We start from the raw sequence: 14,630 nt of genomic DNA on the forward strand, positions 1-14,630 counted from the left end.
TTAGCGCGGCCGTTAGCGCGGCCGTTAGCGCAGGCAGGGCGGAGAGCAACCGCCTGCCCACAACAGCTTTGAGGCCCTGGAGCTTGACAGACCAGTAACTGAGGAAGAGGTAGCAAGTGTTCCCAGGAGGATGCCTAGGGCGAGGAGGTCGACTCCACGCCTCAGGACTGCCTCCATCAAGAAGGACAGAAGGGTTATTGTTGTGGGAGACTCTATCCTTAGGGGAACAGAGGGCCCTATTTGTCGGCCTGACCCTACCCGTAGGGAAGTCTGCTGCCTCCCTGGGGCTCGGGTGAGAGACTTTGCCAAGAAAGTCAAGCGCCTGGTACGGCCCACTGACTACTACCCGCTTCTGGTCTCTCAGGCTGGTAGCGATGAAGTAGCAACGAGGAGTCCGAAGGCGATCAAAAGAGACTTTAGGGTTTTGGGGCGACTACTTAGAGGATCAGGGGCGCAGGTTGTGTTTGCCTCTGTCCTTCTGATAATGGGGATCGAGGCTGAAAGGTGCGCTGTTCACATAAACTCGTGGCTTCGAGACTGGTGTGACCGGCAGAACTTTGGGTTCTTTGATCACGGGAAGGTCTATGCTACGCCGGGCCTGATGGCACCGAATGGGATGCGCCTCTCTCGGAGAGGGGTAAGGATCTTTGGTCAGGAGTTGGCAGGGCTGATAGATAGGGCTTTAAACTAAAGTCGAAGGGGGAAGGGGCTAAAACCAGGCACGCCGGTGAAGACCTAAGGGATGGTACGCTAGAATCAGAGGGGCTGTGTGCCAGTGAGGTCCTTCGGTTAGATCCACAAGGTGCTGAGTGTAAGGAGACGCACCTGAAATGCTTCTACACGAACGCACGCAGTATGAGGAATAAAATGGATGAGCTAGAAGTCCTGGCCCAGTCCCGCAACTACGACATCATCGGCATAAGCGAAACCTGGTGGGATGAGTCCTGTGACTGGGGTGTTGCGATAGATGGTTACAGGCTCTTCAGGAGGGACAGGCAGGGTAGGCGAGGTGGTGGGGTGGCGATGTATGTGAAGCAGGGGCTGGACTGTGTGGAACTTCAGGTCGGCGATGGCAAAGTTGAGAGCCTCTGGGTAAGGATCAAGGGACGAACGAATAAAGGGGATGTCGTTGTGGGAGTCTATTACAGACCGCCTGGCCAGGACGATAGCGCCGATAAATTATTCTTTACAGAACTAAGAGAGGCCTCAAGGTTAACTCCCCTTGTCCTTATGGGGGACTTCAACTTGCCAGACGTTAACTGGGAGTGCCACACGGCTGACACGAGCAAGTCCAGGAGGTTCATGAAGCACCTAGATGATAACTTCTTGGTGCAGGTGCTAACGGAGCCAACTAGGAAAGGTGCCCTCCTAGACCTGTTGCTAGAAAACAGAGAGGGTCTGGTGGGAGATGTGGTGATTGGTGGCTGCCTCAGTCATAGCGACCATGAAGTGGTTGAGTTCAAAATTTACGGTGACAGAAAGAAAAGTGCCACCAAAACCTCATCCCTGGATATGGGGAAAGCGGACTTCAGGCTGCTCAGGGAACTAGTCAGCAAGGTCCCCTGGGAAACTGCTCTTGAAGGCCTCGATGTCCACCAGTGCTGGTCATTCTTTAAGCGATGCCTCCTAGAAGCACAAGATCAGGCAATTCCTAAATATCGCAAGTCAGGCAGGCAGGGCAGGAGGCTGGCGTGGCTGACCAGGAACATTCTAATGGAGATTAGGCAGAAACAGAGAGTGTTTCGCTACTGGAAGGAGGGCCAGGTGTCATGGAAAGAATACAGGAATGCTGTTCGTGTTTGTAGGGAGAAAATTTGTGTGGCCAAAGCACACCTAGAGTTGAAGCTGGCTGTGTATGTGAGAGAAAATAAAAAGGGTTTTTTTAGATATGTGAATGGAAAAAGGAGAACTAAAGAATACATAGGGCCGCTCCTTGATAGGGAAGGTCTCCTCACAGACAATGACATAGGCAAAGCAGAGACGCTTAACGCCTTCTTTGCCTCTGTCTTCAATGCCGATGATGGGCTTCGGGACCCAGAGTGCCCTGAGCTGGAGGACCGGGACGGTGGGGATGACAAACTCCCAACCGCCCCTGAACGTGTGCGGGATTTGCTACTCCACCTGGATCCCTACAAGTCCATGGGTCCGGATGGGATTCATCCCTGGGTGCTGAAGGAGCTGGCGGACGTCATCGCGGAACCTCTCTCAATTATTTTTCAACGATCCTGGGAGTCTGGAGAGGTCCTGGTAGACTGGAAGCTGGCAAATGTTGTGCCGATTTTCAAGAAGGGTCAGAAAGAAGACCCTAGCAATTACAGGCCTGTCAGTCTCACGTCAGTGCCTGGTAAAATCATGGAGAAGATGGTTCTCAAACTTATTGAGGCGCACCTGGGGGACAAAGCAGTCATTGGTCCCAGCCAGCATGGGTTTGTGAAGGGTAGGTCCTGCCTAACTAACCTGATTTATTTTTATGATAAGATCACCCGTATGGTGGACCAAGGGAAACCAGCTGATGTGATTTTTTTTTTTTTTGGACTTCAGCAAGGCTTTTGACACGGTTTCCCATAGGATCCTACTGGACAAAATGTCCACCATACAGCTAAATAAAAACATCGTACGATGGGTGAGCAATTGGCTAACGGGCAGGGCCCAAAGGGTTATGGTAAATGGGGCTGTGTCAGGCTGGCGGGCAGTCACCAGTGGAGTCCCTCAAGGCTCCATTTTAGGGCCGGTACTTTTCAATATTTTTATAAACGATCTGGATGTAGGAATAGAAGGTATTTTGAGCAAGTTTGCTGATGACACCAAACTTGGAGGAGTTGTGGACTCGAATGAGGGTGGAAAGGCCTTGCAGAGGGATCTGGATAGGTTGGAGAGCTGGGCGATCACCAACCGCATGAAGTTCAATAAGAGCAAGTGCCGGGTCCTGCACCTGGGATGGGGAAACCCTGGCTGCACGTACAGACTGGGCGATGAGGCGCTGGAGAGCAGCCTAGAAGAGAGGGATCTGGGGGTCGTGGTAGACAGCAAGTTGAATATGAGCCAGCAGTGTGCCCTGGCAGCCTGGAGGGCCAACCGTGTCCTGGGGTGCATCAAGCATGGCATCGCTAGTAGGTCAAGGGAGGTGATTGTCCCGCTCTACTCTGCACTGGTGTGGCCTCACCTCGAGTACTGTGTGCAGTTCTGGGCACCACAGTATAAAAAGGACATGAAACTGTTGGAGAGTGTCCAGAGGAGGGCTACGAAGATGGTGAAAGGCCTGGAGGGGAAGACATACGAGGAACGGCTGAAGGCACTGGGCCTGTTCAGCCTGGAGAAGAGGAGGCTGAGGGGAGACCTCATCGCAGTCTACAACTTCCTCGTAAGGGGGTGTCGAGAGGTAGGAGACCTTTTCTCCATTAACACCAGTGACAGGACCCGCGGGAATGGGGTTAAGCTGAGGCAGGGGAAATTTAGGCTTGACATCAGGAGGGGGTTCTTCACAGAGAGAGTGGTTGCACACTGGAACAGGCTCCCCAGGGAAGTGGTCACTGCACTGAGCCTGATTGAATTTAAGAAGAGATTGGACTGTGCACTTAGTCACATGGTCTGAACTTTTGGGTAGACCTGTGCGGTGTCAAGAGTTGGACTTGATGATCCTTAAGGGTCCCTTCCAACTCAGGATATTCTATGATTCTATACTTTTTCTCCTTTATCACTAACCAGATCATGTATCACTAGACATGGCAAAACTGAGTAATTCTCTGTTGCGAATCACGGCCGAAAGCACGACAGACACCAGTTGAGTCAGATCATGCTGCTCCATTTTTATTGCCTGAATAGCCTAACTTTTATAGTGAACTTTACAGGGGCGGACAGTGTTTCACACAAGATTATTGGTCAAAAGCACTCAGACAAACAACTATAAGAAAACAATCCCACCTGCAAGAAAAGAACCCCCCTTTTGATTAGCAGTCAGGAAAACAACCCCCTTTGTGATTAGCGGTCACGTAGACCTAGTCCTTGAGGCCAGCTGCTGGTAACAGTATTTTCTGAGTTCCTTAATTGGGCAATGTGGGAGTCATAGCCATGGGAGCTTCTCACAGTTACTCTGGCAGCTTGGTTTGCTCAGCTACAGCAGGCCCTGAGATTTCTCAGGTCTACCCCTGGTTGCTTAAAGCAAGCTCAGATTGAACAATTGTTCCACGGGCACATGTCCACATCCTGTATGCCAATTCCCAGCAATTCTCTTTCTGCAGAAAGGTACACTGTTTTACTATTTTATTCATGTTAGAATTATCAGGTGATGAATTATAAAGCTTCACATCAAACTTATTGAAATTGGGTCATAGTCTTCAGAATAAAAAGTATAATCTTATAAATCACACATCTGAACTTCTGAGCCATTTAAAATTTTATAAGCCAGACTTTCCCAATCTGTAACCTGTTTGACTGTTTTCTGATCTGATTCTCCTCCTGTGTTCTAGGTAGAAAAACAGAACATCATTAGTTCTTTTCAGCTAATAGGCTAATTTATTTGAAAGGAAATCACTTCCAGCTTGGTCAGATCTGTCCTAGGGCCATGGCCAGTGTAAAAACAGATGCACAATCAGAAAAACATTGTGAATCTGTTCTCCTCTTCTGTACACAGCAGAAAATAGCTAGAACTGGTCATATATGCCCCTGTTCGAAATGCAGGTCAAAGATGCACTTGTGCACTAACCAAATCATCTATTAGATCACAAGTAGCTCTCACTCACTCAGGCATGTCTAAAAACACAGACAAATCCCTCCAGAGTGTGTTCAATGTAGAGGTTAGAAAAAGCGGCAGGTGACGTGATTATAAGGGTGGTCTGTTTGAAAGTAATTGAGCAACAAGAAGTCACAGTGATACCTGAGATAATTAAACTAATTGGAACAAAGTATCACTCATATACTCATACTTCATTGCTGGAATCTGAATCCAGAGGAACTGTGATTTCAACTGTGAACGCTAACCTATTTATTGTACTTCAGGAGGAATAAATATATTTGGGTTATCCTGAAGTAAAATAGAGCCACTTACTGGTAAAACAAATTAAGTGTGTGCATTTTCATATAAGCTTTTAGGAGTCAGAAACAGACGAAGTCCAAATAATGATGAATAATGAGATATATTCCTTTGCATTTAATCTTGCAAATTGTTCTGCCTAATGGAAAATGAGAATGTTCAAAATGACAGATTTGGGCTCTAATTCTCTCTAAAGGTCTCTTCACTAAACAGAAAATTCTTTGAGAAGCAGAACTAATGAAGTTTTTTATTGGGTTTTTCTGCTCAATGATACCATCAGTCTTTGCAAAATGTGTAAGAACTGCTGATCTCTGAGACCTCTGTCCTTCTCAGATTAGATCAAAAGGAACACAACCAAAATTATAGAAAAAAGGAAGCAACAGAAGGACTGTCAGTTAGAAAAGGCAATCATAAATGTCTGCACTATTTTTTTTTTATTTTTATTTTTTAAGAGGGTTTGTAGAAATTGCCAAATGAAAAGCCAGTGTCATAAATATGTATAGTCTGCATGATTTGGCAATATGGTTTAAGGCTCAGTGAGCCACAATGAGCTATTACAAATATCTGTAGAGCAGAAAGAGTGTATCAGTGTAATCCTTCAATTCAGGTAAATAGCTTCATTAAGAGAGAAGTCGTAGCACTATGGTAACATGACAGTACTGATTTGGGGATCAAGGTTAGTACCTGTACAGTGCTGAGATCAACTTATCGATCTCATGATATGGCAGCAGTTCTTTTAAAAATATCATCACTGTACTCTATAACAAAGAATAAATGTGCCCTCTGTTTCCTGCATTCTGATCCAATGGAAATGCTTTCTGCAGCTGCTTTTAGTCACAATGTGTGAAAACATCCTTGATCATGAAAAATTTAGTAATTCTAAAAGCATCTACATCCATTCATGGATTTCATGTGTTAGACAAATATAAAAATTGCTAAACTAAAATCACTGAACAAGACTGAGCAGCGAGATCAAAAAGGATGTTTCTGAGCTGGGCCAGTCATCTCAAATCAAAACAGAACATAGCTATGGGGAAACCATTGGATAATAGGACAGTGAAGATAAGGGATAGTTCTGAAAGTCTCTTGTATAAATCAGAGATTCCTTAGCAGCTGCCTGTGGCTTTAAAAAACTCCTATAAAAAAAAAAAAGATTTACCATGTCAAACTAGACAAGAAGCCTTTTCAGGGCGATATCAAGATGTCAACAGCTATTGGAAGCAATGCGAAATTTCCACATGAATAAGACGCAATTTCCCAAATTTACTAATCATCAAATTAATTTTGCCATGCTTCACTGACGTAAAATTGATGTCTATTCTAAGCTTTTGCTATGGTTAGGGAAGAGAGATAAGTGCCTCCTGAGGATGATCACCACCACTACTACCACTACCCTTACATAGGGGTTTAAAATAGAATTCCATATATCACATTGATTTTATGCAGGTCTTCTGCTCTCTAGTTACTTCAACACTTTTGAGAATCTCTTTGTGCGTAGTTAGGGTCTGGCGGCCGGAAGATGTGGCGCTGTACGGAAAGGTGGAGCCCCTCCCTTGATGGACAGTAGCGTGTGGGCTGTGATGTAGGGAAGCAGAAGTGGCGCTATGGGCCTCGGGTATATAACCCCATGTGGCTCGACAACAAATGCCATTTGCCATCCACCACCTTGGTGTGTGTGAGCCGATGGACCGAGCGGCCTGGGGTTGGTCGCCGTGCCGTTCCTGAGCCAGGCCGCCACTGCCCCCTGAAGGCAACACTCTTTCTTTGGCAGTAATGATAAAATTATTGAAGAGCATGTCAAGATCTTAGTGAATTTATTTTCTTTTGCCTGTAGGCTGAAAATTAATGCCTAACCATTTTGTGGTACAATTCCAGGTATCTTTATTATACATGTATCTTTTACATGCAGTTTATCCAAATTATGTCCTTAGAATCCAAGTGCTTAGTAAGATAAATCTGCACTGCGATTGTCTGAAGTGTTGTTCACTCCCTCTTTTCCTTCTTTTTTTTTTTTTTTTAGGTACTCAGCTTTCTGAGCTGCTTGATGTTTTTATTTCCTTGGCTTCACTTACAGTTGGAAACCATTACCAGACAGATATGTCTGTATACTTTAAAAGCAATCAGGCTGTGGTTCAATATAACCTTCTACAGTTACTCATTGCATTATCAATCCACTTTGCCTGAAACAAACTAGACTTAGTCCTCATGAATGTCATCACAGTTTGTTGCTGCATTACACAAGGAGAGCTTATTTGTCTTCATATGTTATGGGTGAAAGGATACTACCCAATTTAGCTGGGTCCTCATCCAATGATGCCTTAAAGATCAATAGCAAGGCTTCAGAATTGTATTAAATTGGAATTAGGATAGAACATATCTTGCAAAGTATAGAAGATACATACTTTGGGGAATTCATGTTACTTAGTTAATGATGCATTGTGTAAATATATGCTTTCTTCTATGAATTTTACACATTTATTTTTTATTTTTTTTTACTTCTTATTTTAGGTTTTCTTCCCATACTAAGAAAAAATGATGAAACATGGACATTCAGTTGACCTTTACTCTTTCACTTATTATTTATATATATATATCCTAATAATTCTTTGTAAGCTTAGTTTCGTATTTATCCTTTTTTTTTTCTTTTCAGTTGAGTGTCTTTCCATATTATTTGTTTTCCCTTTCATAGTCACCCACTGTTTTTAAATGCTGCTGTCTACCTGTAAATCTACCTATAGATGCTTGTCTTAATACAGTTTAATATCCTGTCTGTTTTGATATGTTGCATAAAGCAAACATTACGTTGACGTCTTCTCACTGACATCCATCTCTCTTCCCGACTGGTCATACCAACATAGAGTTTCCACATATCTTCAGCTCCCCCTTTCAATGTGCAGTTCTTTCACCTTATCTACACTTCATTTCACTGTAATATGGCCTGATTTATCAGCTACAGATATAGCATATTTATCCATTATGGTAGGATTAGTTATGCTTGTATTTTAGGCTAGACATGATAGATATTTTCCACTGTCTAGTTTTTCCTAGCCATAGTGACAAACATTTATTATAACGGGGAAAAAATGATAGTCTTGCAGTTAAGACCCTCATTGAGACTCAAGAGCTGAAATCATATTCCATTAGGCATCTATACAGTAAGCAACAAAATTACATCTGTCAGTGCTGTAAGACAACAACAGAAACAAGCAATGCATAATCAAAGCAATTATCCAGAAGAAACAGAGGTCAGCATTATTACAAGTGTTGAAGGCTATTCACACAGAAGTGATAATTTGGGGAACTACTGAGAGCCAAATCTCATTTCTTAGGTACCTATTATTTTCTGTTAACTGAAGAGGGTTCCATGTTCCTAAAATTACACAGTGTTTGCAACCCTTCTTGTTGCAAAGTATCCTAAATTAATTCATAGCTGGAACAAGTTCATGTGTGAGCTTCCACTGCTGCAAAAACATCCATCACCCTCTCTGTAACAACTATTACATTACCAGCTTGCCAAAGGTTCTCTGAAAAGTGAGAGCAAATGAAAGCTAAGCAGCACAGGCTAAATACTGTAAATGTCAGAATAATAGAAAACATCAGAAAGGCATTGCCTGATCATGTGAATGCACATACATTCTGTAGTTGAAATGCCAGTCCCCAGCAGCAAAGAGTGCAGCAATTTTTTAGCAGTGCAGCAGGTGGTGCTCCAGCAGCCCCTTTCCCAGAGCACCAGAGCACACATTGAGGAGCACTCTTTTCCAGTAGTAGCCCTCAGTGGTTACTTCTCTACATCCCTGTACTGTCCCAACAGATACTATTCTTTAAATGAAAAGAGGATAGATTTAGGTTAGATGTTAGGAATAAATTCTTTACTCAGGCGGTGGTGAGGCACTGGCACAGGTTGCCCACAGAAGCTGTGGATGCTCCATCCGTGTAGGTGGTCAAGGCCAGGCTGGATGGGGCTTTGGGCAGCCTGGTCTGGTGGGAGGTGTCCCTGCCCATGGCAGGGGGATGGAACCAGGTGATGTTTAAGCTTTCTTTTAACCCCAACCATTACATGGTTCTGTGATTCTTGACAGTGTATCATGTTCAAGATATTGAGCAAGCCATGATAAATTTGTATTTCTATTTAGTATTTTGTAAAATGTATATTCCTAAAATTCTAGTTGCATTTACAGTGAAAATTAAAATACATTGAATTGATAGTCTCATACAGAATTATTTCTTCCACCCAAATGGAGAACCATTCTCCTGCAAAAGCATAGCTATGTGCAAGCAAATTTCTCACTTTCAGGGAGCATGTATGATTGTGTTAGCATCATTTGGACCTTGCATAGCATCCTCCTGCAGGTCAGAAAGTTCATTGTGAGTAGCAATAGATTGCATTTTGGGTATCCGAGATGCTCCCAAAACTTTGTGGTTGCTTTATGGTAACTGCATATGTCTATATATCTGAGCTTTTACTGCACAGATATTGAGTTAACAAAAAATAAATCATATAATGAAATCATTTGCATGAGTGGTAGAAATTCCCAGGAAATATTAAAAAAAAATAAAATCCTACTGAACTTCATAAATAGCTTAGAGTAGATGAGTACAATCTGATGTACAGAAGAGAGATGTTTCCAATTTGAGAAAAAAATCCCATTTAAGGAATTTAATGTAATTTAGGAAACTATGATATGCTTTCATCATACCTTATTGAACTTGTTACAGAGAGAAAACATGTTATCTTTCAGCAGCTTGCTGAAAGTGGGCCCATTTCTACTTTCATGGCAGTGGGGCAGGGGATGATTCTACTCTGGGAAGGAAGAGGAGGGAGGGAAGTTGGAATAGGGATGAGGAAAGGCAAAAACAAAGGACTTTGTTCCTGCTGGACATGCAGCCAGGCAGAGTTTGCAAATGCACTCGTGTTTCTATACACTATGAGCTATTGTGCTATGAACAAGCATACTACAATACCAAGTGATTCAGGTTCTGGACACTGGTGGACATTTTGCTGCTGGAAAGTTGTAAAATTAGTCACTTGGTCAGCTGCAAGAACAACAGTATTAAAATGTTTCATCTTATAAAAACTAGTACCAAACTAAAATACTAAAAACTGTGCCTGTCCTTCAATTCAAGCTGAACTTCCAGAGCTTGAACTTGAAGACGGTGACAGGATTTGCCCTTTTTCTATACAGTTTCCAGAAGGACAAGATATAATTCTTTCCACAGATGGCACAAATATGGAACTAAACTGTCATGTTGGCTTCAGATCATCTAGGTCAATTTCATCTTTAGGGAGCATATTCTTCACTGATGAAGAAGAACAAAACAGGCAAGGAAGAAGAGGAGGTGAAGTGGGAATTTACAGAAAGAGTGTAAGCTATGGCTTTGCTCCTCTGTGACTTCAAGGCTGTTTTTTTTAGTGGCAAGGAAACTCTTGCATGCCTAGGCAGAACAAAAAATGTCCAAGGATACAGATATTCTTAAAGAACAAGATAGGTGTATGGACTAGAATGTACTAACAACCCTGTATTTTGTATTTTGGGGCAGGAAGAATCAGGAACTAGCCCACTCCTTTTGCTACAATATTGGAATCTGCTGAGGTAAAGGTACATCCAGGTGCATTCTCAATACTTATAGCTGTTGTATAGTTTGCAGCTGAACACATCAAATTAGAGCTAATGAAGAAGTTACTGTCCTCAGTAGGACTGGACTGTGAAAGCCCCTATCCTGAGGTATATTTTACTTTAACTGGAGTAGAAGGTTCAAAACACTATGACTAGTGTCTTCCCAAACCCTGTGCTACCCACAGAGAGAAGCATATGCAGAAGGTGCTATTGAAATTAGTCTTTAAAAAAAAAAAGAACATTACTTTCAACAAGCAACAAAAAATAACTAAGTAAAGCTAGATGGTCTCTTGGCTCCACCCTTGTGAAGTGAAACCTGCCAGGTGTGGATCATTTGACTTTTGCTATATAGGAAGCCTGAGGACGTGTTGGGAATTGCCTTCCTGGTGGGGAGTTTGAGGCTCAGGTTCTCTAGGGTGTTTTTCTGCTGTTGTGGTGAAGCGGATTCAGTGTTCCCCGGTGGGCTGCTTTTTCTTCACGTTTTCTCCCATCTCTGTGAAATAGTTTCAGTGACTCTATGAGTTAGCTATGTTGTTGTTGCCCTCTCAGTGTGGTGAGACCCTGGTGGTGCGAAGTCACTGTGAAGCAGTGTGGAAATGACTCAAGTTCAGGAGCTGGCAGGTAAGTGTTCCTGGGTTCTACAGTTCTTTAATGTTGAGGAGTTTGAGTACATCCTTCACCTTGTCTGTTTTCAGTGAAATTACTTCCATGACTTCTAGGCTCCCTTTCAAGCCCTTCCAAATATAATGATAATGAAAGCTAAGAAGAAAGCCCCGCCAACTCAGAAGCTCAAGTGCTTACAGGTAAGCCTGACTTTGAAGAATGTTCTTAAGTATTTGTTAGGATTCGACAACAGGCACCGTGGAAAAAGGTGCCTTAATGTGCCCTAAAATTATGCCTTGCGGTGAGTAGAAACCGATGGGGGAAGGTACTGGTGCAGTTAGCTCATAATGTTCACTAAGTGGAAGTTGCGAGACTGTGCTGTTCCTAAAAGAAATACCGCTTTCACAACATGTAAGTCAAAAGAAGTATGAAGAAAGACTCTCATCTCCCCTACAGGCATGCGTCTCGGCTGTGGAGAAAGATTTGGAAGATCGCGTGGAGGTCCCCGATATGAGGTCACATCGCTGAGGTTCCCGATATGAGGTCGCACCGCTGAGGTTCCCGCGCTGCGGTTCCCGCGCAGAGTGAGGTCACGGAGCTGAGTGAGTTTCCCGCGCTGAGTGACGTCACGGAGCTGAGTGACGTCACGGAGCTGAGTGACGTCACGGAGCTGAGTGACGTCACGGAGCTGAGTGACGTCACGGAGCTGAGTGACGTCACGGAGCTGAGTGAGTTTCCCGCGCTGAGTGAGGACTCGGAGCTGAGTGAGGACTCGGAGCTGAGTGAGGACTCGGAGCTGAGTGAGTTTCCCGCGCTGAGTGAGGACACAGAGGTGAGTGAGGACACAGAGGTGAGTGAGGACACAGAGGTGAGTGAGGACACAGAGGTGAGTGAGTTTCCCGCGCTGAGTGAGGTCACAGAGGTGAGTGAGGACACAGAGGTGAGTGAGTTTCCCGCGCTGAGTGAGGTCACAGAGCTGAGTGAGTTTGCCGCGCTGAGTGAGTTTGCCGCGCTGAGTGAGTTTGCCGCGCTGAGTGAGTTTGCCGCGCTGAGTGAGTTTGCCGCGCTGAGTGAGTTTGCCGCGCTGAGTGAGTTTGCCGCGCTGAGTGAGTTTGCCGCGCTGAGTGAGTTTGCCGCGCTGAGTGAGTTTGCCGCGCTGAGTGAGTTTGCCGCGCTGAGTGAGTTTGCCGCGCTGAGTGAGTTTGCCGCGCTGAGTGAGTTTGCCGCGCTGAGTGAGTTTGCCGCGCTGAGTGAGGTCACAGAGCTGAGTGAGGACACAGAGCTGAGTGAGGACACAGAGCTGAGTGAGGACACAGAGCTGAGTGAGGACACAGAGCTGAGTGAGGACACAGAGCTGAGTGAGGACACAGAGCTGAGTGAGGACACAGAGCTGAGTGAGGACACAGAGCTGAGTGAGGACACAGAGCTGAGTGAGGACACAGAGCTGAGTGAGGACACAGAGCTGAGTGAGGACACAGAGCTGAGTGAGTTTCCCGCGCTGAGTGAGGTCAGAGAGCTGAGTGAGGACTCAGAGCTGAGTGAGGACTCAGAGCTGAGTGAGGACTCAGAGCTGAGTGAGGACTCAGAGCTGAGTGAGTTTCCCGCGCTGAGTGAGGACACAGAGCTGAGTGAGGACACAGAGCTGAGTGAGGACACAGAGCTGAGTGAGGACACAGAGCTGAGTGAGGACACAGAGCTGAGTGAGGACACAGAGCTGAGTGAGGACACAGAGCTGAGTGAGGACACAGAGCTGAGTGAGGACACAGAGCTGAGTGAGGACACAGAGCTGAGTGAGTTTCCCGCGCTGAGTGAGTTTCCCGCGCTGAGTGAGGTCACAGAGCTGAGTGAGGTCACAGAGCTGAGTGAGGTCACAGAGCTGAGTGAGGTCACAGAGCTGAGTGAGGTCACAGAGCTGAGTGAGTTTCCCGCGCTGAGTGAGGACACAGAGCTGAGTGAGGACACAGAGCTGAGTGAGGACACAGAGCTGAGTGAGGACACAGAGCTGAGTGAGTTTCCCGCGCTGAGTGAGGTCACAGAGCTGAGTGAGGTCACAGAGCTGAGTGAGGTCACAGAGCTGAGTGAGGTCACAGAGCTGAGTGAGGTCACAGAGCTGAGTGAGGTCACAGAGCTGAGTGAGGACTCAGAGCTGAGTGAGGTCAGAGAGCTGAGTGAGGTCAGAGAGCTGAGTGAGGACTCAGAGCTGAGTGAGGACTCAGAGCTGAGTGAGGACTCAGAGCTGAGTGAGGACTCAGAGCTGAGTGAGGACTCAGAGCTGAGTGAGGACTCAGAGCTGAGTGAGTTTCCCGCGCTGAGTGAGGTCACAGAGCTGAGTGAGGACTCAGAGCTGAGTGAGGACTCAGAGCTGAGTGAGGACTCAGAGCTGAGTGAGGACTCAGAGCTGAGTGAGTTTCCCGCGCTGAGTGAGGTCACAGAGCTGAGTGAGGACACAGAGCTGAGTGAGGTCACAGAGCTGAGTGAGGTCACAGAGCTGAGTGAGGTCACAGAGCTGAGTGAGGTCACAGAGCTGAGTGTGTTTCCCGCGCTGAGTGAGGTCAGAGAGCTGAGTGAGGACTCAGAGCTGAGTGAGGACTCAGAGCTGAGTGAGGACTCAGAGCTGAGTGAGGACTCAGAGCTGAGTGAGGACTCAGAGCTGAGTGAGTTTCCCGCGCTGAGTGAGTTTCCCGCGCTGAGTGAGTTTCCCGCGCTGAGTGAGTTTCCCGCGCTGAGTGAGTTTCCCGCGCTGAGTGAGTTTCCCGCGCTGAGTGAGTTTCCCGCGCTGAGTGAGGTCACAGAGCTGAGTGAGGTCACAGAGCTGAGTGTGTTTCCCGCGCTGAGTGAGGTCACAGAGCTGAGTGAGGACTCAGAGCTGAGTGAGGACTCAGAGCTGAGTGAGGACTCAGAGCTGAGTGAGGACTCAGAGCTGAGTGAGTTTCCCGCGCTGAGTGAGGTCACAGAGGTGAGTGAGGTCACAGAGGTGAGTGAGGACTCAGAGGTGAGTGAGGACTCAGAGGTGAGTGAGGACTCAGAGGTGAGTGAGTTTCCCGCGCTGAGTGAGGTCACAGAGCTGAGTGAGGTCACAGAGCTGAGTGAGGTCACAGAGCTGAGTGAGGACTCAGAGCTGAGTGAGGACTCAGAGCTGAGTGAGGACTCAGAGCTGAGTGAGGACTCAGAGCTGAGTGAGGACTCAGAGCTGAGTGAGGACTCAGAGCTGAGTGAGTTTCCCGCGCTGAGTGAGGTCACAGAGCTGAGTGAGGACTCAGAGCTGAGTGAGTTTCCCGCGCTGAGTGAGGACACAGAGCTGAGTGAGGACACAGAGCTGAGTGAGGACACAGAGCTGAGTGAGGACACAGAGCTGAGTGAGGACACAGAGCTGAGTGAGGACA

The 14,630-nt window shown here is 46.0% G+C and overlaps 1 long non-coding RNA gene across 1 annotated transcript; it reads left to right on the plus strand.

The window, feature by feature from the left end:
- The first annotated feature begins 6,951 nt into the window (after nucleotides 1–6,951).
- Nucleotides 6,952–11,810, plus strand: LOC137858626 (uncharacterized). The gene is made up of 3 exons (XR_011097895.1): nucleotides 6,952–11,265; nucleotides 11,340–11,447; nucleotides 11,704–11,810. It is a non-coding gene; the product is annotated as an uncharacterized lncRNA (long non-coding RNA).
- The last annotated feature ends 2,820 nt before the right edge of the window (nucleotides 11,811–14,630 follow it).

This window comes from Anas acuta, chromosome 1 (genome assembly GCF_963932015.1).
Source record: "Anas acuta chromosome 1, bAnaAcu1.1, whole genome shotgun sequence".
NCBI classification, from domain to species: Eukaryota; Metazoa; Chordata; class Aves; order Anseriformes; family Anatidae; genus Anas; species Anas acuta.